Raw genomic sequence first — 22,896 nt, 5'->3', positions numbered from 1 at the left:
GTATCGACAGATTTGGTTAAGATAGGAAGAATTTTAAGGAATTTTAACATTAAGAATGTGTTCTGTCCACCATCTGAGACTAGGGCACTATTCGGCTCTGTGAAAGATGATTTAGGGCTTAGGAAACCTGATGTGTATAAAATTCCGTGTCAATGTGGGAAGGCTTACATCGGCCGTTCGATTCGTGGAACATCGCCGTCACACTAGGCTACAACATCCGGAAGCAGTATCAGAGCACTGCTTAAATGAGGGACATGGTATGAAATCTGAGGAAACTGTGATAGTTGCCAACACTTCTGGTTTTTGGAACAGTGTGTACAAAGAAGCAACTGAAATTAGGTTGGCGGATAATTAACAGAGACAATGGGTTTCCACTAAGCAGAACGTGGAATCCTGTACCATCGCGCAACAAAACAGAACGTTCTTCGGTGCGGCTATACGGAGTATTCGAATATCGTCCCTGAGTACGATTGATCGTTGCCGCTAGTGTCCTACTAAGGGCGGCGCCACCTGCCCAGCCGCAGAGTGCACTAACTGTGATGGGCGGCGCATGCGGTACGGTACGGTGTCCTATATAGGATGTCGGTTGGCAGTCTGGCGTTAGTTCTCAGCTGGACTCATTAGCAGAAGCAGCATTTTCCTGAAGATGGTGACCAGTTGGATCGCCGAAACATCGAATCGAGTTGATTTTAGGATACGGCAGCAAACCCAAAGAGACTTTCAAGACTTATTACGACAGGCAAGCCTACGATGTCAGATTTGGTTGATATTTATCTTTATTGTGTTCTTAATTGTCAGAAGAAGATTGTATAAAAGAAAATTTTTGGAAAATCCGTCGAATAAGTCGGAAATTAAAATCAGTTGTGAAAGATCATCACTTAAGAACAGCTCGAACGATTTGGTTGATTTTCTTTTTCTTTTTTTTTTGTTGTGCTCGTAATTGTGGATGGTAATGGTGTTATTGTATGACAAGAAAATAAAATAAAGTTTTAGCGATCATTTTGACAGTTTTGCTGTCACATGTTTTCATAATAAAACAAATCAGTTTTATACTTATACATGTATAACATATAATACATATATAGTATAATCTGTATATTGAGCAAGCAGTAAAGGAAACAAAAGAAAAATTCGGAGCAGGTATTAAAATTCATGGAGAAGAAGTAAAAACTTTGAGGTTTGCCGATGACATTGTAATTCTGTCAGAGACAGCAAAGGACTTGGAAGAGCAGTTGAATGGAATGGACAGTGTCTTGAAAAGAGGTTATAAGATGAACATCAACAAAAGCAAAACGAGGATAATGGAATGTAGTCAAATTAAGTCGGGTGATGCTGAGGGAATTAGATTAGGAAATGAGACACTTCAAGTAGTAAAGGAGTTTTGCTATTTAGGGAGTAAAATAACCGATGATGGTCGAAGTAGAGAGGATATAAAATGTAGACTGGCAATGGCAAGGAAAGCGTTTCTCAAGAAGAGAAATTTGTTAACATCGAATATAGATTTAGGTGTCAGGAAGTCGTTTCTGAAAGTATTTGTATGGAGTGTAGCCATGTATGGAAGTGAGACATGGACGATAACTAGTTTGGACAAGAAGAGAATAGAAGCTTTCGAAATGTGGTGCTACAGAAGAATGCTGAAGATAAGTTGGGTAGATCACGTAACTAATGAGGAGGTATTGAATAGGATTGGGGAGAAGAGAAGTTTGTGGCACAACTTGACTAGAAGAAGGGATCGGTTGGTAGGACATGTTCTGAGGCATCGAGGGATCACAAATTTAGCATTGGAGGGCAGCGTGGAGGGTAAAAATCGTAGAGGGAGACCCAGAGATCAATACACTAAGCAGATTCAGAAGGATGTAGGTTGCAGTAGGTACTGGGAGATGAAGCAGCTTGCACAGGATAGAGTAGCATGGAGAGCTGCATCAAACCAGTCTCAGGACTGAAGACCACAACAACAACAACAAGTACATGAAGGGGAAAGGTTGGTACCGAAAATCTCGGAAAGGTGTTGATGGATTTACTTCAAATTAAATATGGAAAGTTCTTGACCGGCTTACTTCCAATTTGCTGCGGGAACATTCGGACGGACGTAGGCTATATATTATTGTAATATATTACATACTTAAATATATATGTAATACACTCCTGGAAATGGAAAAAAGAACACATTGGCACCGGTGTGCCAGACCCACCATACTTGCTCCGGACACTGCGAGAGGGCTGTACAAGCAATGATCACACGCACGGCACAGCGGACACACCAGGAACCGCGGTGTTGGCCGTCGAAAGGCGCTAGCTGCGCAGCATTTGTGCACCGCCGCCGTCAGTGTCAGCCAGTTTGCCGTGACATACGGAGCTCCATCGCAGTCTTTAACACTGGTAGCATGCCGCGACAGCGTGGACGTGAACCGTATGTGCAGTTGACGGACTTTGAGCGAGGGCGTATAGTGGGCATGCGGGAGGCCGGGTGGACGTACCGCCGAATTGCTCAACACGTGGGGCGTGAGGTCTCCACAGTACATCGATGTTGTCGCCAGTGGTCGGCGGAAGGTGCACGTGCCCGTCGACCTGGGACCGGACCGCAGCGACGCACGGATGCACGCCAAGACCGTAGGATCCTACGCAGTGCCGTAGGGGACCGCACCGCCACTTCCCAGCAAATTAGGGACACTGTTGCTCCTGGGGTATCGGCGAGGACCATTCGCAACCGTCTCCATGAAGCTGGGCTACGGTCCCGCACACCGTTAGGCCGTCTTCCGCTCACGCCCCAACATCGTGCAGCCCGCCTCCAGTGGTCTCGCGACAGGCGTGAATGGAGAGACGAATGGAGACGTGTCGTCTTCAGCGATGAGAGTCGCTTCTGCCTTGGTGCCAATGATGGTCGTATGCATGTTTGGCGCCGTGCAGGTGAGCGCCACAATCAGGACTGCATACGACCGAGGCACACAGGGCCAACACCCGGCATCATGGTGTGGGGAGCGATCTCCTACACTGGCCGTACACCACTGGTGATCGTCGAGGGGACACTGAATAGTGCACGGTACATCCAAACCGTCGTAGAACCCGTCGTTCTACCATTCCTAGACCGGCAAGGGAACTTGCTGTTCCAACAGGACAATGCACGTCCGCATGTATCCCGTGCCACCCAACGTGCTCTAGAAGGTGTAAGTCAACTACCCTGGCCAGCAAGATCTCCGGATCTGTCCCCCATTGAGCATGTTTGGGACTGGATGAAGCGTCGTCTCACGCGGTCTGCACGTCCAGCACGAACGCTGGTCCAACTGAGGCGCCAGGTGGAAATGGCATGGCAAGCCGTTCCACAGGACTACATCCAGCATCTCTACGATCGTCTCCATGGGAGAATAGCAGCCTGCATTGCTGCGAAAGGTGGATATACACTGTACTAGTGCCGACATTGTGCATGCTCTGTTGCCTGTGTCTGTGTGCCTGTGGTTCTGTCAGTGTGATCATGTGATGTATCTGACCCCAGGAATGTGTCAATAAAGTTTCCCCATCCTGGGACAATGAATTCACGGTGTTCTTATTTCAATTTCCAGGAGTGTATATAAAGGGGAAACATTGCCAACAACAATGTCGAAAAGATCTTGAGGAATTTTATTCAATTTTTTACACGATACTTTACTGAACATTCAGACGGAAACAGACATAGAGGGGGGGGGGACGGGGGGGGGACGAGAAAACGGACAGCGAGAGGGCTGAGAAGGTTATGCACAGAGACGTGGAGAGAGGAGTGATATGCGGATAGAGAGGGGAGACGAAATGATGGGAAGACTAGGAGTTTAGGATGTATATGCAATTCCCATACATATTCAGCACTTGCGAAGCATTTCCAGGTTCTCTAGTATATAAAGTGTGTATAGTTTATTTCTTTTTTCGTGTATTTTATCTTGTTCCTTAGAACATAACAGTTCTCCTGGAAATTAACTAACGTGACTGTTTCGTTTGATGCAGCAACTTCTTATTTTTTGTTATTTATTTAAATTAATTTTCTTTTTAATTGAGAATTAAATGGTAAGGAAAAGGCAAGTAACAATACAATGAAGTCTCCTTTGATGGTTGTATATTCTTCTATCCTTAAAATGTGAAGAAATTTCTCCATCTTATGAAATCCTTAACGTTTCTCTTTCTTCTTAAAATTAATTATATTCTTTTTTGTAAATGGCAAAAAATCCCGATATTTTGTCTAAATCGAATCGCTTGTTATCTATAGGTATTGAGATTCCTGTTTCTTTTTAAAGAAAATTAGAAGAACAAATAAAACAATTTTCTTCTCCTTTGTGATAGTATATTTTCTTTCTTACTACCTGTATCTAACTTCTGTAGCTCATAGGGTAATTACAAGACAAGTAAGATAGGGTCTAATGAGTAAAAGTATATCTTAATTACGAACTAAAAGGAGAGGACTGAGCAGTCCATGCACTGTTCTTAATATCTCAGATGCGTGGACACCATGCTCTTGCGTTGTTTGCAAAGGTGTTTTGGAATTTCGTTTGTTTTGCAGTTCGTGATGTTATGTTGTCAGCTTAAACTTAAGTTCCGTTAAAATGGGTGTTTTTTGATGGTTTCACTTAGATTACGGATCGACCCGATACCCAGATTACCATACCGTTTTTTCTGATTGGGGTATCACTTTTTGTCTGGTTTTACAACTTCTTGTATCTTGAGATACACTGGTAATGCAAGTTTTTGTCGACTTCATTCCCAGATTTCTCGTGCGTGGTCACTTGTGAAACGGTATATTATCACAATTCGTGAATCCGCAAGATGGATGCAGTATAATTTTATGTTTATTGGAATCATTTTGTGGATGACTTTGTACCATTGTGTCCTAACATCTGAAGTAAGCTGTTTGTTGTGAATCTCTTCCACAACTTAGGGAAGTTCGAGGAAGTTTGACATAAGGGTATTTAGTTTCCCTTCAGTTAGGACCTGAATGCTTCTTAATATGGGTTTACTATTTCTTTCCATTGTACATTTTATCTTCCTGGGTTACGTAGTTGTTCTCGACCGTGGCTGTTCTGAGAAAACTGAGCTTTGAATGTATTTTGCCAATATTAGCGAGTGCTACTTGGATTTCCAGCTGAACCCACTAGATTACCAGGCCCGACATATGTATAGATAGTTGATCTATAGGTTTCGATGAGTCAGTTTGTGAGAATCAAAAAATGTGGCATAAATGGCCGTACCTTTTGTTGGCTTTGACTCGGAAGCTTAAAGCTACACTGTGAAAAGATGTAGACCTTGGTACCCGACATAAATATCAACGTGATGCCTTTTCTTGTTCCGAGATAAAGGGGCCTTAAAATAGACTGGCAGACAGACAGACGGACAACAAATGGCATAATTTTTTTGTGTGATGAAATTATAAATTATCCATTGTTGTATTTGTTCTTTACATGTACTGAGAAGCTTCTTGTCAAATTCATGATTCTAGGTCAACAGGTAAATGGGGCGATGTAGGACATGAACAGACAGGAAGAGGAGATAGACAGAGAGTGAAGGAGGAGGATGCGATGAGGAGATGGAGAGACAGAAGGGGGAGGAGGAGATGGACAGAGAGAGGGGACAGAAGATGGACAGAATGAGGAGGAAGGTGGAGATGGAAAGAAGGGGAAGAAGAGATGGATGGAGAAATGGAAAGGAGGAGATGGACAGAGAGTGTAGAGAGGCAGAGATTGACAGAGAGATGGCGAGGAGGAGATGGACAGAGACAGGGGGGAGGGGGAGATGTAGGACACAGGCAGAAGATGGAGATGGTTAGAGGCCAGGTGGAAAACAAGAGGATTTGAGGAGACAGATGGAAGAGACAAAGGCTGTGAGGTTGAAGAGGGAGAGCGTGAGAGGGGGTGCATAGTTGTGGGCGGCGTTGTGCTGAGGATGGTGAAAGAGAAACAGTTTGTGAGGAGGAATGTGGAAGATGGACAAAGTGTGGTGAAGCAGATGGAAGAAAGGAGAGAGAAAGGGGAAGGTAGATTATGAGAGAAATTTAAATTTGTTCCTGAGTACTTTGATGGAACCATTTTTACATAATGTCTTATGTACATGACTCATTTGTCAACGTGTTTCAGGACAAAAGATGATGCCACATGGCTGAGTACCACAGATTTAACATCCTCTCTGGTGTCGTATGGTGTAAACCAGCAGAGATTTAGAGGTGTTTGTGCGCAGTATACACTGATGGAAAAAAATCGTAACACCAATAAGGTGTTGTGTGACATAATCGAAAGTTGGAAGACGTGTTTCTACATCTGAAAGATGATGGCTAGTCAGATTTCGTGCCAGTGGCGCCACTATGAGGACGCGAAAGAGGTTTGATTCAAATACACGCTGTAACGGGTGTGAGAGTTGGTTACCTTTGAGATTGAACGTGATCAGTTGATTTTAGTGAAGAATGCCTTTAAGGCCACAAAGACGCCACTTCGAAGCCTCACTGAATCTGAACGAGGTCGTGTAACATGGCTACGAGATGGTGGATGTTCCTTCTAGGATATTGCCGAAAGACTTGACACGAATGTAGCCCTGTAAAAGACTGCTGGCATTGGTGGTCGCGAAAATGTACACTCGCAAGAAGACTGGACTGCGGACGACCACGTGACACTACCTAGAGGGAGGACCACCGTGTTCAGCGTATGACTCTGGCGCATCGTGCTGCATCTGCTGCAGCAATTTGAGCAGCAGTTGGCACCTCAGTGACACAGTTGCAAATCGGTTACTTCAAGGACAGCTCCGAGACAGACGCCCTGCAGCTTGCATCCACTGACCACAAACCGCCACCATCTGCGACTTCAGTGGTGTCAAGCGGAAGCTCACTGGAGATTAAGGTGGAGGCCTGATGTGTTTTTTGATGAAAGCTGGTTCTGTCTCGGTGCCTGTCAGTGATGGCCATGGGTTGATTACAGTGAGGCCAGTTGAGGACCTACGAACAACCTGTCTGCATGCTAGACACACTGGACCTACATCTGGATTCATGGTTTGGGATGCGATTTCATATGACAGCAGCAGCCTTCTCGTGGTTATTCCACACAACCTGAGTGCAAAATTGTACGCCAGCCTGGTGATTTGACCTGTTGTGTTGCCATTCGTGAACAGAATTCAGGGTGTGTTTTCCAACAGGATAACGCTCGACCATATACCGCTGTTATAACTCAACAAGCTCTACAGAGTTTCCACAAGTTGCTTTGTCCTTCTCTATCACCATATCTGTCTTCAACAGAGCACATATGGGACATCATCCCACGACAACTGCAGCGCCCTCTACAAAAAGCGTTAACCGTCCCTGTCTGACCGACCAAGTACAACAGGCATGGAAATCCATCTCACAAACTGACATCCGGCGCCTGTACAACACAAAGCATGCAGGTTTGCATGCTTGCATTTAACGTTGTGGTGGTTACACGAGTTATTAATGTACCAGCATTTCACATTTGCAATGGTTTATTTCGCGCTTACATTAATTTGTGATCTTGCAATGTTAATCGCTCAAAATACGCAGAAGCGCCAAAGAAACTGGTGTAGGCGCGTGTATTCCAATACAGAGATATGTAAACAGGCAGAATACGGCGCTGCGGTCGGCAATGCCTACATAAGACAACAAGTGTCTGGCTCACTTGTTAGATCAGTTACTGTTGCTGCAATGGCAGGTTATCAAGTTTTAAGTGAGTTTGAACGTGGTGTTATAGTCGGCGCACGAGCGATGGGACACAACATCTCGGAGGCAGCGGGAATTGGGGATTTTCCCGTCCGACCATTTCACGAGTGTATCGTGAATATTAGGAATCCAGTAAAACATCAAACCTCCGACATCGCTGCGGCCGGAAAAGGATCCTGTAAGAACGGGACTAAGGACGACTGAAGGGAATCGTTCAAAATGACAGAAGTGCAACCCTTCCGCAAGTTGCTGCAGATTTCAATGCTGGACATCAACGAGTGTCAGCGTGCGAACGATTCAACGAAACATCATAGCTATAGGCTTTCGGAGCCAAAGGCCCTCTCATGTTCCCTTGATGACTGCTCGACGCAAGGCTTTACGCCTGGCCTGGACCCGTCAATACCGACATTGGATTGTTGGCGTCAGGAAACATGCTGCCTGGTCGGACGAGTCTCGTTTCAAATTGTATCGAACGGATGGACGTGTACGGATGTGGAGACAACCTCATGAATCCTTGAACCCTGCATGTCTGCAGCGGACAGTTCAAGCTGGCAGAGGTCCTGTATGGGTGTAGGACGTGTGCAGTTGGAGTGATATGAGATCCCTGATACATCTAGATACGAATCTTGACAGGTAACATGTACGTAAGCATCCTGTGTGATCACGTGCATCCATTCATGTCCATTGTGCATTCCGACGAACCCAGGCAATTCCAGCAGGGCAATGCGACACCCCACACGTTCAGAATTGCTACAAGAGTGGCTCCAGGAACACTCTCATGAATTTAAACACTTCCGCTATCTATCAAACTCTCCAGGCATCATAGTTATTGAGCATATCTGGGATGCCTTAAAACGTGCTGTTCAGAAGAGATCTCCACCCGCTCGTACCCTTATGGATTTATGGACAACTCTACAGGATTACTGGTGTCAATTCCCTCAAGCACTACTTCAGACATTAGTCAAATCCATGCCACCTCGCGCTACGGCGTTTCTGCGTGCTCCCGGGGGCCCTACACGATATTAGGCAATTGTAACTGTTTATTTGGCTCTTCAGTGTATATTAACTAGGGATATGTATTCTCGAAATTTCATTACTCTAAATTAATTACTTTTTTTGTTGCTAGTTTTTTTCCGTCGCGGTATGTGACATACGTGACCCAGGATAAGCAGCAAGTAAAAAGCTAGTAAAATTAATAAAAATAAAACTACGTTGTGTACCATATGGCAGCAATGTACACGTGCAGTAAAGCAGACATACAAGCGATTCAAGCTTAGACACATTCCTTCAGTCAACTATTCAGTACAAAACCGGGACAGAGGCCATGTGTCTGCACTTGAATCGCATATATGCTTACTTTACTGCACATATACTGTTATCGTGTGTATTTGACCGTATATCTCAATGCTTTTTTAAAGCTGCCATTCTGTTTTAGTGTTTTTCATGTATTTGTCAATAATCCATTCATCAAAACTTAAGTTATCGCTGAGGCCTACAATTATTGATTCTGTGGGTTTTGTCAGACTTTATTAATTAATGTTATTTACGTTTGAATCGGAAATTTACCACATTTAGAATCAGGATCACTTGTGAAACCTATTTAGTTTCAGCTAGCATATCTGCAAGGCGTAGACGTAGTGGTGTACTACGTCAGATTACGAGCAAGCATTATTAAGGGTCGTGCATTTGTCCAACCTCCGCATATAGGTAATTGTTTCCTTTTGTCTGCTGAGGTGCTCAGGCAGAGCGAATGGAGGGGACTGCCCACAGATTTAAGTATTGGGAAATATTTTCCGAAGGTAATTGTCTCTTTGCACGACAGTGAGACGTGGACGACAGATTTTTCAGACAAGCATAGAATAACATTTTTTGAAATATTGCGTTACTATGAATGCCGAACATTAGGCGGGTAGGTCGGATAAGTAATTAAGAAGTACTGTTTTGAATTAAGGAGAAAAGAAATTTATGTCACAAATTGACTACAAGAAGGAGAAAACGACAAGAGGACTGTCTGCCCTCCCAATATTACAACACAAAGCAAAACAGAAGTATATATTTTGTGTCATAATTATTTTATGAAATCATACTTAGAACATAATGGTAGCACAGACCAATGCTAGCCCATTTGCTACAGCACTGATAGCCACGGATTCGCTATGAGACGTCCGCTCAGCATGGAGCCCTGAACAAAAGGCACAGGCTGCCGCAGTAAGCAGCTCAACAAATTGTTGACTGACGGCCGTTGCTGCATTGTCACGTACCTATGAGAAATCTTTCATAACAGCTAGGACCACGCCATAACCATTATAAAAGACATGATGAAAGGAGCACACTACGCTGTCGATGAAATTGTAAAACGTCTTTTACAGACGATAGTTGACAAATTTCCTTTTTGATGTAATACGGGTGTAAGACCTAGAAAGCGTAAGGTAATACTGAGCAAGAAGATCCAATCACTTGTAGAACAGTACACTAAACGCTGCAAACAGCAAATAATGGAAAAAGTGAGTGAGGGATCTTGACATCACATTCAGACCCCCCACCCCCTACCCCTGTTCTGCTCGTGGACACTGTGCCCGAAGATGGACTGTTTGGTAAGCCTACATGATTTTTATCTATTGTAAATTCTAAATTCTCTGTCTTGGTCATTAAACGAGTGTATTTGGAAGGAATGAGTATGCTAAGTGAGTCTGACTGGAATGTAATGAATCGGACTTTAAGCAATGGTCTTCTCCGTAGTGCGTAACGTCTCTCTTCGAACGTCTGCTACTAAAGTTCAGTGAGTGCATCCATTAATCTCTTGCAGTTACTGTACGAATCCTTAACGAAACACGCTACTCTTTTTTTTTTTGAATCTTATCCATCTCTACTATTAATTGTACTTCGCAAAAAATTGTTGAGGCATTTGTGGTCACTTATTGACATACTGTCTGTTCGCTTTCGTGTAGGGGTATTCGGCTGACGATCCATTAATGATTTTTCTGATGTTTCGCCAACACGAATGGCTGTCATTCTCTAAGATTCACCCTCCATTAGTGGTAATAGACTGGAGTCGTGTCAGTGGGGAGCCTTTCGCTGGTCATTATTGCTGTAGCTCCTCCACTGTCACATCCAACGGTCATTTGTTGCAGGACGGGGATGCAAGATCACTTTATCTTGACACTTTTCTCTTTCTTATTTAAAATATCACCATATTTGTGAATTTCAGTCGTTTACGTGAGCAAACGGGCGTTGCAGCTCTTCTCCACAAGGAGAATCTCTGAGCTGGAGAATTTTATTGCACGGTCGTTCTAATATATAAGTGCTCCATACCGACCGGTATCTCCAACTATGTCAACCTTCAATACCGTTTATTTTAGATAATCATGGTATCAATGGATCGCCCAGTCATTACAACATAGACTATTCCATATAAACTGATAGCCAGAAAATTATGACTATCTACCTAACAACCGGTATGTCCAACTTTGGCACGGATAACAGCAGCGACGCGTCGTGGCATGGAAGCAATGAAGCCTTGGTAGGTCGCTGGAGGGAGTTGGCACCACATCTGCACACGCAAGTTTCGGGGATCGGGGCGATGAGCTCTGACGCCACCTTCAATCACATCCCAGGTGTATTCGATTGGGTTCAGATCTGGCGAGCCGCGGGGCCAGTACATCAATTGAAATTCTCCACTGTGTTCCCCGAACCATTCCATCACACTGCTGGCCTTGTGACATGACACATTTTCTTGTTGAAAAATGCTACTGCGGTGGGAAAACATGATCGTTACGAACGGGTGTACGTGGCCTGCAACCTCCTTGGCCGTGAATGTGCCTTGCACGAGCTAAAAAATGGTTCAAGTGGCTCTGAGCACTATGGGACTTAACTTCTGAGGTCATCAGCCCCCTAGAACTTAGAACTACTTAGACCTAACTAACCTAAGGACATCACACATATCCATGCCCGAGGCAGGATTCGAACCTGCGACCGTAGCGGTCACGTGGTTCCAGACTGAAGCGCCACACCGGCCAGCTTGCACGAGCTCCGCTAGACCCGCGGATGCCCATGTGAATGTTCCCCAGAGCGCAATGGAACAGCCGCCAGCTTTTCTCCGTCCTGTAGTAGAGGTGACAAGGAGCTGTTCCCCTGGAAGACGACGGATTCGCACCCTTCCATCAGCATGATGAAGAGGTTCACTGGATTCATCAGACCATGCAACGCTCTACCACTGCGCTAACTTCCAGTGCCGATTTCAGTCATAGTTGCCGATCTTGCGGTGTTGACATTGGTACGTGCATGGGTCATCGGCTGCGAAGGCCCAGTGTTAGGAATGTTCGGTGCACTGTGTTTTCAGGCACACTTGTACTTTGTCCAGCATTAAAGTCTGATGTGAGTTCCGGCACAGTTCTCTGCCTGTCCTGTTTTACCAATCTACCAACTTAGGACGTCCAACATCTGTAATGAGATGTGATTGCCCAACCACATGACATCTGGATGTGTTTCACCTTGGTTTCGCCAAATGTTGAAGGCATTCAACACAGCACTCCTCGGAAACCCGACGAGTCGTGCAGTTTCCGAAACGATCGTGCAGAGCCTCCAGGCCATCACAATCTGCCCTCGGTCAAACTCACATAGATTGCTCATCTTCCACATTTTGTACGAGTACACGGACAGTATGCTCATTGATACTACACGCACTTGTGATTGTCTGAGTAGCAATCATTCCTCGACAGGTGACGCTGCAGTCTCCTGGATTGGTTTATATCGACAGTAGGTCGGTGGTCACAGTGCTCTGGCTGATCAGTGTATACACATTAAGCTATGTACTCCAGACATTTACCGATCTGTGACATTCTCTGTCTGATCTTCTTGTTCGGTTTGTAAATAGTATCTATGCCGTGTTTACGCATTAGACTGCTGATTCTGTCCGTCACCTTCCATGCGTACGTCAGAAAGGCCGCACACGACATAATCTCATCTGACGTGTCACTTCACCAGGTGTTGGGTTTCGTGACATATTATGTAACTGGTGGAGTACCCACTATTCCTGAGAACGCACGCCAGGTGCTGCAATTCGTGAACGAGGCGCTGCGCTCACTACAAGCGTTTTAATCATACCTCTTTTCTGGCCCGGCTAATAATTTGTACGGGCATCAGTTGGATCTGCGTCGGTTTTCGATACGTACTTGGCCCAGGTTCTTACCATTCCTCGCAACCAGAACATTTAGAAAGAGCAGCTGTTATATCTTTGATACGTCCGTAGTAAATTTAATGTTGGCATGAACACTGTTCAAAAAAATGGTTCAAGTGGCTCTGAGCACTATGGGACTTAAATTCGGAGGCAATCAGTCCCCTAGAACTTAGAACTACTTAAAACTAACTAACCTAAAGACATCACACACATCCATGCCCGAGGCAGGATTCGAACCTGCGACCGTAGCGGTCGCGCGGTTCCAGACTGAAGCGCCTAGAACCGCTCGGCCACTCCGGCCGGCTGAACACTGTTCAGATGTCCTAGGAAGTCATCGGGCTGTTCCTCACTGTTGCTCCACGTGATGAAGGTGCTGTCGACGTATCAGTGCGACACCTTAGATTCACAAAGTGCCAAGTCCAAACCTATCTTCAGAAACTCTCGGTGAAGAAATGCGGTAACCACCGGACTAAGTGGGTTAAACATGGCGACAGCTTCCAGCTGTTGGTAGAAAAATCGTTAAACAAATGTTGACCGACGATCCGAGATAAAGCGAACGGATTATACGCCTATTTGTAAGATACTCAGTACTCAAGAATCGAACGAATGAGTGTTTTATAAGGTAATTTCTTTGTGAGTGAATTGTATTAGGTCCCATCTGCCCTACTACACATCCTTGTTACACTCAGTTCTACAGTGACTCAAAAAATCGCAATACCAAGAATGAGTTGTGCGACATAAACCAAGTTGCTGGGCAGGCTTCTACATCTGAATGATGATGGCTAGTCAGATTTCGCGCCAGTCGCGTAAGAGTGGCACTAATAGCTCCACTATGACGTTGCAAATCGGGTTTGCTTTAAATACACTGTAATGGTTGTGAGCGTTAGTTACCTTTGAGAGTGGACATGGTGAGTTGATATTAGTCGAGAATGCCTTTTAGGCGAAAAAGCCAGCATTATCAACATCTCACTGAGTCGGAACGAGGTCGTGTAATAGAGCTACGAGATGGTGGATGTTCTTTCTGCGATACTGAAGGGAGACTTGGCAGGATTGTAGCCATTTTACATTAATCCTGGAAGCAGTGGTCACGGAAATGTACAGTCGCAAGCATACTGCGTTCCGGATAGCCACGTGGCACTACCGAGAGGGAAGACCATCGTGTTCTGCGTACGGCTGTGGTGCATCATACTGCATCTGTAGTAGCAATTTGAGCTGCAGCTGGCACCACAATGACGCAACGAACTATTACAAATCTCTTAGTTCAAGACAGCTCCGAGACAGACTCCTGTAGCGTGCATTCCATTGATCACAACCCACCGCCATTTGGGACTTCAGTGGAGTCAAGAGAGAGCAAATTGGAGGGCAGGGTGGAGCTCTGCTGCGTTTTTTGATGAAAACTGGTTTTGCCTCAGTGTCCCTGATGACCGTGTGTTGCTTAGAAGAAGGCCAGTTGAGGATCTGCAACCAACCTGTCTGTGTTCCAGACACACTGACCCTAAATGTGGAGTTACGAACTGGTGTGCGATTTCGTATGGCGGCAGCAACACTCCCGAGGTTATTCCACACGCCCTGAACACGAAGTTTTACGTCAATCTGGTGATTCGACCTGTTGTGCTGCCATTCATGAACAGAATTCCAGAGGGTGTTTCCCAACAGGATAACGCTCGCCCACAGACCATTGTTGTAACCCAACACGTTTTACAGAGTGTCCACATGTTGCCTTGGCGTGCTAGATCACAATCTGTCTCCAATCGAGTGCATATGGGACATCATGGGATGTTAATTTTAGTGTCATCCACAATCAGTATTAACTGGTGCAGTATTGACTAATCAAGTGCAACAGGTATGGAATTCCATCCCTCAAACTGACATCCGGCAGCTGTGCAAACAATACTTTCACGTTCTGGCGGCTACACTTGGTACTAATGTACCAGCATTTCACATTTGCAGTGGATAGTCTCCCACTTACGTTAACCTTTGAACTTGGAACGTTAATCACTTCAGTATGCTCCATAGATAAATGTATTCCCGAAATTTCATTACTCTACATTATTTATTTTTTGTGTTGCGCCTTTTTTCTGTTAGCGTATATAAATTACCTTGGCCCTGGATCCATGTCCAACTGTCCCTATTCTCCCCTCTACCTCACCTGACTCCTTAACATATTCTCCATACTTACATTCCAGAAAACTCACCCAGAAACTACTTCATATCTCTGCTTACTACATCTACTATACCGCAGTAGGCACCATGCATTCAATTCGCAATTTCCTTGTCTCTCCTCCTATTCCCGTTTACGAGACCACTGGCGTTAATGCGCAGTAGAGCTTCAGCTTTCCGGATTTTGACCGATAATGTGAGCAGATTAGGCCAAGCAGAGTGGCAAATCATTATACTGTGCGAAAATTTTCTTCTTTAACATACAGTTCTCTTCAGAGTCACTGCAATAACTGATCATTGGATCATCAGGCTGTCGTTATGATAACATATATGTCAGATGATTTCAGAAAGTTTAGTAGCTCTATGGTTGCTATTCAAAAGATCTAATACGCTACTATGAGCAGAAGGGAGATTGTGGCTCACTGTCTCACTTTCTGACTCACCCTCCAGGTTCGTCAGAAATTGAATCAGTTATCCAAAAATCCCCTTCTGCTCCTACTAAACTCCAAATTTTCAAGTGTAACTCACCCCACTTTCAATCAAGAGAATATATTTTTGCAAAGGTGCACACAAGAAAAATGAATCTTACTGTTTTTTTTTATAAAAGCTGCACATAAGAAAATAAATTTAATACAATGTTTATAAAACGTACATGTAACAAAATAAATAAATTCGTGAACGAAAGTAAATGGCTCATTTCCCTAGGTGAAGAAATTTATTCTCAAAAAGTACAAAACATTCCCTATCGATCACTTTCCACTCTGATAGGTACGAAAATCACATCGCTATGCTTTTGGCTACTCAGTTTTAGCTACTTTTTTATGTTTTAACCTTTCTTAAATCGTAGCTACTTTTTCCAAAACTAATAAATATGTACTCTATAAATGGTAGCTGAATTAAAATGAGTGCTACAAACAAAAATAAATATTCTATTACAGAACTTTTGGGAAATAAAATAAAACCAACCAACGAAAGATTTGGATTATGGTTACTAACAGAAAATTTAAACAATAATAATCTTGTTACAGATATGGAGATATTATCTATACAAATGGAGAACAAAAATCAGAAGAATTTAAACCAATTACAGAACCTTTTTCTGATAATATTATGGTTGTTAAAATAAATTTTATAGATTGCGAAGGAGAAATGAAAAATGGAAAGTTTCTTGTAAGAAAACCAACATGTGATAGTTTTAACAGTTTTTTAAGTTCTAAATTTTCTAAAGTTAATCTGGCTGGATATGGAGTTAAAGCAAAAATTCCATATTTATTACATTTCAATGCACAAACAATTAAAGGAACTAAACAAATTATTAGCATAGATATAAGAATTATACAACAAAAACATAACAATCCTATCGCTTTTCCAAACAAAAATGGATTAGCAGATGTTAAATTCGAAATGCATTTATGAGAGTTACCAGAGATTTTGGAAGAACTTAAAAAGGAACACTATTATTTACTGGAATTAGACATAAAACAAGATTTTGCAGGATTTTTTAAAAAAAGAAGAAATGTGAAAATATTTAACAAGTAATTTTAATGTTCGAAAACAAGGATAATATAAAGAAGACTGTAATGTTATAGCAAAGAACGATAATTCTGTTGGAAAAGAATGTTTAACATGGATAAATTTTAATTGTATAATGAAAATATACCATAAATTTATTTGCCAGTTAACGAGCCCAGGAGTTAACAAACAGCTTGGAAACCATATTATAGATTTTTTAAATTACTCGGACAATAGATTAAAGGAAGCATTTGCTTCTAAATTAGCTAAACAAAATGGAATTACAAGAATGGAAGAAACAATTTATATTTACATTAATCTAGATTTCCAGAGGGAACAGGAATTCGATCGATTAACAGACTGTTTAGAATTGAATTAATAACGAACACCAGCAAATATTTCGTTGTCTTGTTCCCATGCTCTCAGCATCCTCACTTCTGCTAGTTTAGAAAAGAGACCGAAGAAAATGACTTGTCACATTATACAACAGTACACTACCTCACATTACCTGTGGGAAAGGTATGACTGTTCAGCTCCAAAGAACAAGTGAAATTTTCTTGATTGAAAGGAATCGTCCTCTGGCTGAGTTACAAAACGGTGAGTGGTTATGGAAATTATACGGATTTACCTAAACATATGAGCGAAACATATGAACGAATTTAATTTAAAATTACAAGGATAAAACCAGATACTGCCTGATTTGTACACTCATATTAAATCATTTCTACAAAAAATTGTTTTGTTTAAGTCTCAATTGAACAAAAAATGTTCACACGTTTTGATACGCACCAAACATTCAGTTAGTAATCAGACTTTCCAGTCTCGGTACATTTTGTAATTGAAACTTTGGGTGCTTTAAAATAAATTTTGTGTCTCGTTTTTCAAATTTTGATGCAAATGAAAATAATATCAAGATTTTTCATAATCTTTTTAAAGCGGATATAGAAACTCTTGTTCTATGACTTCAAACAGAAATAGTTGGTTTGTAACATAGCAATTTTTGTAAAGATAAATATTTAAATTCATAATTGATGGAGTTTCATAAGTCTTTAAGTCACACAGTTTGATCAGTTGCATAAGTCTGCTTGTGGCTTTCTTTCCGCTTCCAGCATTACTTATCTCTGTGAGTAAACATTCCCCAAAAAGAATTATACAAATAATATTTACGGATCTAAACTAAGTGATGGGCATTTGAAGTTGCTGCTAATTTCCACTAAGTAAGTTGATCTAAAACTGGAAACCTCGTTATGTGAATCGCATATGTGTGTCACTTAGGTGAAGGAAATTTTCAGGGAATCTCTTATAACTGATTACACTTAAAATGTTCAATTATGTTATATATTTAATTCAATGTGTATCTTAATTGGTAGAAAACAAAAACAACTGATAACTGTATGTATTTTGTATTTTTTATTTGGACTGTAAATTTTGTACCATACAGTGTTACTTAGCTTGATGAGCACAATTCGTTTCTGAATCTTACACATAGTTAACACTTCTTAAGTTGAACACTTTTTCCTTTCGTTAATTCAATTCCTACCTTATGTGCATCTTTAACGAATTCGTGTTAGTTAATGACGAAATCAGAATTGGAATTCATGAAAAGATACTGCAATTGAAAGGGTTGCCATGCCCTGGCGAAGAAAAGATCTTGTGCCATCCTTGCAAAGAATTTGCAACATTGTCACGGAAGCCCAAGCAGTGATACGATTGACAACAATTGTGTCATGGAGCGCATTACGATGCCTACTACTCAAACACTATATAATTGCATTTGCCCGTTATCAGAAACACGTGGTGATGCAACAGTAGCCTAAAGAAGTAGTGGTGACTAAGGAAAATGCATCACACTTGAATGTTTTCAATCCCGATTAGGCGCTGACTCATGAGAAGCTGTTCGAATAGCCTTACTCCCAGGTGTAATAATACATGGTCGACTGTTACTGCTGACCAAATATAGCATTGTTGGAACTTATACTTTGCAGAATGGTAGTTTATAGGAGAACGCCTTAGTGTTATGTATAGTGAGCAAACAGGCTGATATAGGCCAGAAAGTGGTTTTTGAAGTAGTTGTTAAGGACTGAAAAAATTACACTAAACATGGTCTTTGTATGAAACATCATTCATTAAATTAGTTAGTGTCTTACATTTCCTTCTACTCGTTGCCAGAATCACTCTTTATGGGATGTCCCCAAAAAGCGAGGTTCAGCTGTAATAAAAAAATAATGGCAGGTCAGAACATGCCTGCCTGACCTGTTACCGGGGGAGGGAGGTGGATTGATGTTTTGCAGGCAAATGTCGGCCCTAGGGCCATAGTTTGGAGATCCCTGTTCTTGACAGTCAAAATGTAAGAGATCAAAGTTAACAAGAAATGTCAAAGGCATATGTGTAAATAAAAAATGTGTCTTCAATAAAGTTATGCCAAAATATGAACTTGTGTGAATATGAAAACTACAATGTAGGTAGCCATGCATGTAAAACTGAAAAGTGAAGTGACATGGATAAAAGAAGTGAGCTGAGACAAATATCAAAAGAGGAAATTTTTAAAGACAAATCTATATTTAGCACTTCTAGAAACAGAAAAGCTGCTGGAAAATCCTATGTTTCACATCATTATGAAATTAATGAATATGACAAAATTGAACATAAAAATTTAACTTAGATGTAAGAAAAAACTGGGTACCTTAATCCAAAATGATAATTACACTGGAAAAGAACAGAAAATGACACAAAATTTAAATTTTTTGACAAAATAAAATGTGTAATAGATCAGAGTTTAATAATAATTGTATAGATTCATTACAAAAAGGCTTAGGATTTAATTTACCAAATAAACTGACTCATAGTACTATAGTAAATATCAATGCAAATGAAAAATAGCAATTGGCAGAGCTTAGACTTCTGTCCCAGAACAGAATTACATAGCTTGAAACTTATGCAAAATTATTACTAAACAAAATTATAACACTAAAAATAATAAACTTTATGAAAAACAAAGTAAAAATATTATACCATTTGTGAAAAAAGAGAAACAAACAGTTCTATAGTACTCACAGCAGAAAAGGGGAAAACAGCTATGGTCATGTCCCAACTAAACAACATATATAAAACCTTAGAAATTTTCAGGAAAAACAACATTACTCAAATAGAAACTGAGACAAGTAATCGAATAAAACTGATTTTTTACTCAATAAATGAGAAAAAGTGTAATGCAACATGAAGAACCTGTCTGTAATCAGATTATGATCACAACCAAAAGCTCATAAGCCAAGTGCCCTTGTGAGACCAATAGTTAATCATATTAGCAGCCCATCACACTGTCGTAGCAAATAAATTGAATTATAGTCTCACTAAAATATACCTGTTTGATAGTCAGTACACAGTAAAGAACTTACAATACCTATACAATCAATTAATAAATTTCATATCACAGAAAAGGCTAAATCTGTTTCCTTAGATATAGGCTACATGTCTACTAATGTAACAGTTAATGAAATTATTGAAATTATCATACATAATTTACATACACATAGTAAAACAAGTGCAATTGGAACAGAGGCCTTCATTACTTAATTAACACTCTCCACTAAATATTTTAAGTTCAACAACCAACTACGTCAATAAGAAAACGGTTTAGCAGTTGGAAATTGCCTTGTTTGAACAGCAGCAAATATTTTCCTTCACCACATCACGGACAATTTAAAAAAAATCCAAAATGAACTAATAAAATTCAGTACTACCACAGATATGGAGTGAAGGGACAAAAAATGAAATAGGCATCTTTCACTCATAACAGAATAGCCTACGTAGAAATACCACATTAACAATCAAATATGAAGAAGGTAATAACATAAATGTTCTAGATCCCAAAATCACAATAAATTGATTAATGTACAAATTCAACATGTATCAAAAACAGACAACCACTGATCATATAATGCCCAGTACCTCTTCTTATCTGAAACCACACAAAGAAGCATATTTTGGCATGTTTGTAAGTGACTTACAAAGTATCCACTGACTACAGAAAAGAAATTTGTACCAGAAAACTACATACAACTGAAAATAAGATAAAAGACAACATTAATGTAACAAGGATAAATTATATACTATCATAGTATGCTAGGGAAAATTTTCAGATAAAATCATACTTGCACTTCAGATGTCTAACCTAAAAATGAGCTTCAGAACACAATACATTTCATTCACCAATTTCTCATAACTGAAAAATTCCATAATTTGCATGTTTAGGTGTTTATAAACGAAAATGCGTAAACTATGAGAAAATTTACATAGGACAATCTGGGTGAAATTTCAAAACAATATTTAAAGAATATCTGAACCTGAATGGTATGTAGCTATGTTCATTTGGTACACACTTAAAAGAAAAAAACACAGTGATATGACACAATGCCTGTCAATCCAGCATATTGCCAAAAAAACTCAGCTTACCAAATTTTTTGGAATAAACAGAAATTCACACATATAGAACGAAACATCCTGATATTATTTTGAATGGACAGACTGATCTAAAAAACAAAAAAATTCGTCGAAAATTTCATTGTTATTCTTTAATGGAAATACATTTCTTTGTCTTGCTAACAGGATAATACAAACTGGAACTACCATTATATAATTTTGTGTTCTATGACATATTCCTACCCCCATGAACCATGGACATGGCCGTTGGTGGGGAGGCTTGCGTGCCTCAGCGATACAGATGGCCATACCGTAGGTGCAACCACAACGGAGGAGTATTTGTTGAGAGGCCAGACAAACGTGTGGTTCCTGAAGAGGGGAAGCAGCCTTTTCAGTAGTTGCAGGGCAACAGTCTGGATGATTGACTGATCTGGCCTTGCAACACTAACCAAAACGGCCTTGCTGTGCTGGTACTGTGAACGGCTGAAAGCAAGGGGAAACTACGGCCGTAATTTTTCCCGAGGGCATGCAGCTTTACTGTATGGTTGAATGATGATGGCGTCCTCTTGGGTAAAATATTCCGGAGGTAAAATAGTCCCCCATTTGGATCTCTGGGCGGGAACTACTCAAGAGGACGTCGTTATCAGGAGAAAGAAAACTGGCGTTCTACGGATCGGAGCATGGAATGTCAGATCCCTTAATTGGGCAGGTAGGTTAGAAAATTTAAAAAGGGAAATGGATAGGTTAAAGTTAGATATAGTGGGAATTAGTGAAGTTCGGTGACAGGAGGAACAAGACTTTTGGTCAGGTGAATACAGGGTTATAAACACAAAATCAAATAGGGGTAATGCTGGAGTAGGTTTAATAATGAATAAGAAAATAGGAGTACAGGTAAGCTACTACCAACAGCATAGTGAATGCATTATTGTGGCCAAGATAGACACGAAGCCCACGCCTACTACAGTAGTACAAGTTTATATGCCAACTAGCTCTGCAATTGATGAAGAAATTGATGAAACGTATGATGAGACAAAAGAAATTATTCAGGTAGTGAAGGGAGACGAAAATTTAATAGTCATGGGTGACTCTAATTCGAGAGCAGGAAAAGGGAGAGAAGGAAACATAGTGGGTGAATATGGATTTGGGGAGACAAATGAAAGAGGAAGCCGTCTGGTAGAATTTTGCACAGAGCATAACTTAATCAAAGCTAACACTTGGTTCAAGAATCATAAAAGAAGGTTGTATACATGGAAGAATCCTGGAGATACTAGAAGGTATCAGATAGATTATATAATGGTAAGACAGAGATTTAGGAACCAGGTTTTAAATTGTAAGACATTTCCAGGGGCAGATGTGGACTCTGACCACAATCTATTGGTTATGACCTGTAGATTAAAACTGAAGAAACTGCAAAAAGGTGGAAATTTAAGGAGATGGGACCTGGATAAACTCAAAGAACCAGAGGTTGTACAGAGCTTCAGGGAGAGCATAAGGGAACAATTGACAGGAATGGGGGAAAGAAATACAGTAGAAGAAGAATGGGTAGTTTTGAGGGATGAAGTAGTGAAGGCAGCAGAGGATCAAGTAGGTAAAATGACGAGGGCTAGTAGAAATCCTTGGGTAACAGAAAAAAATATTGAATTCAACTGATGAAAGAGAAAAATAAAAGATTCAGTAAATGAGGCAGGCAAAAAGGAATACAAACGTCTCAAAAATGAGATCGACAGGAAGTGCAAAATGGCTAAGCAGGGATGGCTAGAGGACAAATGTAAGGATGTAGAGGCTTATCTCACTAGGGGTAAGATAGATACCGCCTATAGGAAAAATAAAGAGACCTTTGGAGATAAGAGAACCACTTGTATGAACATCAAGAGCTCAGATGGAAACCCAGTTCTAAGCAAAGAAGGGAAAGCAGAAAGGTGGAAGGAGTATATAGAGGGTCTATACAAGGGCGATGTAC

This window comes from Schistocerca cancellata, chromosome 5 (genome assembly GCF_023864275.1).
Source record: "Schistocerca cancellata isolate TAMUIC-IGC-003103 chromosome 5, iqSchCanc2.1, whole genome shotgun sequence".
Classification (NCBI taxonomy): Eukaryota; Metazoa; Arthropoda; class Insecta; order Orthoptera; family Acrididae; genus Schistocerca; species Schistocerca cancellata.
The sequence above is the reverse complement of the archived record's forward strand: the minus strand, read 5'-3'. Positions refer to the sequence as shown.